Here is a 6,935-nt window from a genome sequence, read left to right as displayed (position 1 = left end):
TAAGAATAAAATACAAATTAGAAAGAAGACGGTTTATGTTACTTTGATAGTCTACCATGTCTACTTAACCTAATAAAAACTAAAACAATTTTAATTCTTACTTTTTCCTATGTATTTATTAAACATTTTTTATATTTAAAAAAATCTATTGTTGTTGTTTTTTATTTAGGGTTATTTTGCGATCGCGTTTGACTTGTGCATTCGACTTTCCTTAAGGTGTCTTTTATTTTTTATTCTGTATATTTAGAGTCTTTTATAACTTGTTTTACATACCAGAAGCCTTCTTTTAAAAATAGAGTTTATACATTATTGGAGATGATGGCTTATGAATTCATGAATTCAAATTTATATTTGAAATAGATTTGATAAATTATCATGATTATGCGGAAATAAAAATGTTTCGTCGGTGTATCTGAAGTAAATTTAAAGAATATGACTAAGTTACATATATATTATACAGCATAATAAAACTGGTTAAATTTGAATTACTATCCATTAGGGACATTTTCCGATAATAATTAATTAAATCTGTCAAGTTTTATTAAAAACGGAAAACAATTCATCATCCGTAAACGATTTAACGTTACTGTACCTGTACCCTCTTTATTTTTTGTTGCATTCTTGTCGGCGGAAAAGCAGGTCGGCAAACTATATTTTACACAAAATCGTAGAAGGGAAACTTACAGTACAATATGCTGAGCTGAATATTGCAATCGGTGAGTAGAAATGAACAATATTTTAAAGCATGTCTATCAGAATAATCATGGATCCAAGATTTTGAAGGAAAAATGTGCACATTTGTCATGACATGTATGACATTTGTTCCTACAGGTATGAATCAACGTTCTATATCATCGCACTTGTGCATAGTGGCATGTTCCAAGGCAAAGTTAGGATTTAGGCTTGTAAAAAGTTTATGCATCGTTGAAATTCATGTATCATTGTATGACACCATTCCCCTCCGCTTTATCATGTTTATGAAATTATGTCATGTAATCACTTAGGACTTCTGTACTTCACATACATCCCAAGGGTAACAAAGGAATAGAAAAAAGGTTATTCTTCATCCAGTGGCGGATCCAGGGGCCGGAGGTTTCTGGGATTGAACCGGCCCCTTTTTTTTAGAGGATCAATGCAATTGAAAGGGGACATTTAGTTTGAACCCCCTTATCTTAGGTCGGGACCCCCCCCCCCCCCCCTTTTAAAAATGGCTGGATCCACCCCTGTTCATTGTCTTACTGTTAAACCCTAACATGTGGTGCATTGGTTTGGTTGTGCGGGATGGCCTATTACAGGACCTCTACATATTGTATGTTAATGTATTGATAACTGTCTCGTCCTAAATTTGCATGAATAATTTGTCACTGGTTTTTTTATAACCAACAACCAACCAATCTTTACATGTCCATATTCATGATATTCAAATAATAACTTTGCTAACGCTGGTTTATAAGTATGTCCCTTGTTTTACTTAATTACCTTGTGCCCGTTGTGGGCGATGTACAATAATTACTATTATAAAATTATTTAATAGAATTTGAGATAATTCAAGTTGAATTTTACTACATTAATCAAATATTTATATAAAAAATGTTGTGAAAATTATTAATTTTATTGACTTTTTTAGCAAAAATGCATTTTCAGTATATTTTTCAAATAATTCCTGAGTCATGGACAACGAAACATGAATAGATTTTATAATATAAAGCATTGAAAGTCAATGTCTATTAGATGGTTCAAAATAATATTAATCATCAAAATAAAACAATGTTATTAAATTAATATTCCTGAAACAATGCACAGAGTCATAATTTAACAGTTGCCATTTACAAACAGTTGATAAAACAAAATAAGTTCATTATTTCATCATGTACAGTACCCCGGGCATGTACCTAAGGATTCATATTGAACAAGTGTTGTGGAGGTTTCATCTTTTCTCAAAATGAATAATTACAATGAACATGATGAAAAAAATATCTGTAAATATTTTATCATGTTATAGTGGAGGGATGACGCTCTGCACACGGCACACAGATTTGTCTTATATAATTATCAATCCAAAGAACTATTAATCAAATTAGTGTGGCCTAAACTATATATTTTCATTTGAACTTTGTCAGTTATTACATAAATTTTGCCCTGTTAGCATGGTTAGTCAAAATTCATTGATGCCTTTTTACTTGTCTTGATTTTGGGACTGCTGTCTCTTTGGAATATACCCAACATCTCCTTTTAATCGTGTTTTGGAATTGGCAAGAATGGTCGTCCACATCAACAAATATGTTACATGTGCATAAATGTTATCTACATGTAGTTGTAACAGTCAAGTGTCTTTTAATTTATTCTACCATTAACATGTTTAAAGGACTTTCTATTCATCAGTCATATTTTTATGCCCCATTTATGGGCATTATGTTTTCTGGTCTGTGCGTCCGTCCGTCCGTCCCGCTTCAGGTTAAAGTTTTTGGTCAAGGTAGCTTTTGATGAAGTTGAAGTTCAGTCAACTTGAAACTTAGTACACATGTTTCCTATGATATGATCTTTCTAAATTTTAATGCCAAATTAGAGTTTTGACCCGTAATTCACGGTCCACTGAACATAGAAAATGATGCGAGTGGGGCATCGGTGTACTATGGACACATTCTTGTTCTACATGTGTTAAATCACACGTGTTTTGGTTACTTTATTGTTGGGTTGATGTATCATTGATATCTATTCTACATCTCCTTTCATCGTGCTCATTCACATCTGACTGCAGATTTTTTGCCTTTTCCTAATTATTAAAATATTTTATTTATATTTATTTTATGTTTAACATTCAGTATGTGGGGAAAACAAATAAAAAAAATCTATTCCTAAGCATATTTTTTCAGAATGTAGGACAGAAAGTCACAGGACAAAAAGTCACAGGACAAAAACTCCCAATTCAGTTTTGAGAACATTTTTCTTTAAACAAGAAAACACTAATTTAAAAAATAAGTTTTGTTTTTTCTTGAACTATTATATATGAAGCAACTTTGTAATTAAATTTTTTTCAATAAATAACAATAATTATTAAATAATTGCTATGAAAACAAAATGTTAAAGTGGCTTGGTACTTAAATGGCTTCATTGTGCCAAGAAATATATCCTTTGCATGATTAAAATTTAATAAATTTTCATTTATCAAGGCTTATTGGATAAATTGGACTAGCATATGAATTACAGTTTGTGACAAGAAAAACATTTATTGCTTACTTACTGATTTTTTTATTAGTTGTTAGTGGCTTTGAACTACCTGTCAGTAACTGCCAGTACTCTCAGATCTGTTCTTAGTGTCTTTTTGCTGTTTTGATGTACAAGTACTCGGCCATATCCACTTGTATTTGTAGTATTTGTACTTTTATCCGTCTGATGAGTTAAGGCTCTTTCAACTGATTTTTATAGTTCATTCTTATGTTGTACTGTTACACCACTGTCCCAGGTTAGAGGGAGGGTTGGGATCCCGCTAACATGTTTAACCCTGCCACATTCTGTATGTATGTGCCTGTACCAAGTCAGGAGCCAGCTGTAATTCAGTGGTTTTCGTTTGTTTATGTGTTACATATTTGTTTTTCGTTCATTTTTTATTCATAAATTAGGCCGTTAGTTTTCTCGTATGAATTGTTTTACATTGTCCTTTTGGGGTCTTTTATAGCTGACTGTGCGGTATGGGCTTTGCTCATTGTTGAAGGCCGTACGGTGACCTATAGTTGTTAATTTCTGTGTCATTTGGTCTCTTGTGGAGAGTTGTCTCATTGGCAATCATACCACATCTTCTTTTTTATATTATGAACAATTTCCTAAACTTGAAAATGAATATATGTAATAAAAAGAAAATATTTCAAGATCTTTCTCTTATACATTCAAACAATTGTCAACAAATTATTTGTGACTTTTTGTCCTATCAAATTTGTGACTTTATGTCCTGTGACTTTTTGTCCTGTGACTTTCTGTCGGTTTACCTTTTTTTATGTGAACATGGTCTAAACTTATAAGTATTTAATGAAGCTTACAATATTTTTTATAGATATTGTTTTTTTACAAGTAAGATGTCACGAAATTGACTTATCTAACTACATGGTACATGTTTGTCTCAGAATTTGGTTTAAAAAAAAACTATACTTCAACTTCAAAATAAATAATTATAAAAATATATTTACTGAACATGAATTCATGACCAGTCACCATGTGATATTAGAATAGGTAATAATCAGGATGTTAACACTGAAAAAGGTAATTATCAAGACTTTTAATATATGCATGTTATATGTAATAAACAGATTAAGACACAACAGTTTATTGCCTTGAGGGATGAATATTAAACTGTCATGGGTATTGATTTGATTTGATTTTTGGTGTTTTAACGCCACTTTTAAGCACCGCTTTTGGGCTATTTCGTGGCGGCCAGCTTTTATTGGTGGAGGAAGCCGGAGTGCCCGGAGAAAACCACCGACCTTCGATAGGAAAACTGACAATCCTAGTCAATTAAGATTGGAGTCGAGTGCACCGCACGAGCGGTATCGAACTCACAACCTCAGTGTTGACTGGCTAGTGATTACAGTAGTAACTACTTAGACCACTCGGCCACCGAGGCCCCCTCATGGGTATTGAAGATGATTTTATAATGATGTTCACAAATCTTAAACATGTTAAATGTCCTCATCAAATTGCAGATAAATTCATAATTAATTGAAAATTTAAGAAAAATATGAAACAACAGGATATAATTTTATTCTGGTATTTTGGATATATATATATATATATATATATATATATATAATACAGGTTTTAAAAGTTATCTTAATATTGATTTATCAACATAAAAATGGGTAAATAACTAATATAACATAAAGAAAATGTGTGGTCTGGGGAAAATAAAACTGCAAAGCATTATTTAATACAAGCTGTAATAAGAAAAAAGTAAACCGGGTAACTTTGAAAATGTCATATTAAACTCAAGGTTTAATACTAAATATTAGAAGGAAATATTTGCCTTTTTTAGGTTGCTTAAAATGTTAAAAGAGAGGGTTAACCTTTGATAAAGATTCTTTATTTACATGATTTACCTTAAAAAAAGGTTTATTCATTTATGACACAAAATTCTTTCATATATATACATATATATGCACTTGACATAAGGAAAGTCTGTAAGGTAGCAACAGTGCATTTATTTCTGTTTTTTTTTTATCATTCTTTAAACTTATCTTTGTTGTAATTTTATTCCTATCAAAATGATCAAAAGAAATCAGCTGTTGTGTTTAGAGAGAAAAGACTTTAAAGAATTGATCAAAACAAATGTAAAGTGCTAGCCTCAATTAGACAGTAAGCCTTCAATGAAGTACACACATAAGAAAACATTAATGTAGAAAGAGAGACAACATCTTTTTAGAAATAGAACCCCAAAGAAAGATTTTATTCTTCTTGTTATATTGGACTTATATATGAGTTTAATTGTATAAGTCATAAATACAGCTGTATAGAACTTTGTTATCAAGCAAATTAGACTCGCCGGTTTTTCTTCTAGATAAATCGAGTACATTTTGTAAATATATACAATATTAGATTAGTTTCAGTACTTTATTCTAAATGTATTTTTTTTTTGTAGAATTCACATTGGTTTGAGCATGATTCCCAGCCAGATTATGAAGCCGGCATATACATGATAAAGGAAATATATATAGATGTCACTAAGTAACTCTCATAGCTGCTAATTGTGAAACAGTGGATTAATTCATAATTTTGTGTTTACTTATTGCTTTTGTAAATAACAAATAGGGCTTACAGCATGATGTTCCGATTAGATTGGACAAGAAGAAAATTGTGCATTGAACAAATAGCAAACTTACAGTTTGTAAGAAAGACTACATTACTTGATGACAGTGAATACCTTTGATAATTATTCATTTGAAATAACAATTTAGAATAAAGAGAATTCATAGTTTTCTGGGATTATTAATAGTGCATCATATCTGAATTCCATGAATATCTTGGATAGTTATTCATTTAGAATAGCAAATTCGAATAATGAAAATTCATAGTTTCAGTGATTACTCATAGTCAAAACAAATTAAACTTTTATTGCCATATAAACCAACTTATACGATTTGTGACAAAAACAACATTAACATAATAACAAGAAAAAATCATGTATAATCATATTTAACAAACTAATGAAAATAGTTCAAAATTCAATTATGAGTCCCCTATCCTTAGTGCCAATGACTTTTTTTATAATTTATTATAAAGGAACCTATGCTTTCTACCTGTTTTTGTGTTGATGGGCAAAGAATATTTATCATTTTTTTATTCTCATTGAGACTATTAAAATTTTCTATACTTTCAGCCTTTGTTAATTTTTCAATAAAAACTGGTCTAATGGAAGCGTTTTTCCTGCAATACAAAAGAAAATGTTTTCCATCCTCAACTGTATCGCAGGACTGACACAACCGGTTTTCCCTAAGGATTTTTAGGTGTCTCCCTGATAGTGCATCATATCTGAATTCATGAATACCTTGAATAATTATTCATTTAAAATAAGAATTTGGATAATGAGAATTTCTGGTTTCTGTGAAATTTACAATGTATAGTACATCACATCTGAAGTTACATGTAATGCTGTCATTGCTATTGTGAGCTACATGTACCACCAGGGGGTGTTAAACAACTTTGACTACCCATGAGGGTCTGATACAGCCCTCGCATGCTTGTTGGTTAGTGTCAAATGACTGCTTGTTGTACTTATAAGAGTCTGAATGTACATACATGTATATTGATAATAGTCTAAATTACTGGTCATACTGCAACTGGCATTTTATACTGGTCAAGCATATTAAACAATACATGTACAGTACTTCAAAGTATCATTTTATTGTCTCGCCTACGACAAAAGTTGGTGGTATGCAAGAAATAGGTAT

General features: G+C 31.0%; 1 long non-coding RNA gene across 1 annotated transcript; it reads left to right on the top strand.

Annotated features, from left to right (window-relative positions):
- The first annotated feature begins 607 nt into the window (after window positions 1-607).
- On the top strand, window positions 608-5,745 carry LOC127722450 (uncharacterized). Its single transcript, XR_007991736.1, has 2 exons — window positions 608-716; window positions 5,627-5,745. It is a non-coding gene; the product is annotated as an uncharacterized LOC127722450 (long non-coding RNA).
- Window positions 5,746-6,935: the final 1,190 nt, after the last annotated feature.

This window comes from Mytilus californianus, unplaced genomic scaffold, assembly GCF_021869535.1.
Source record: "Mytilus californianus isolate M0D057914Y unplaced genomic scaffold, xbMytCali1.0.p SCAF_12, whole genome shotgun sequence".
Classification (NCBI taxonomy): Eukaryota; Metazoa; Mollusca; class Bivalvia; order Mytilida; family Mytilidae; genus Mytilus; species Mytilus californianus.
Note: the sequence above shows the minus strand (reverse complement) of the source record. Positions and strands in the feature narration are given on the sequence as shown.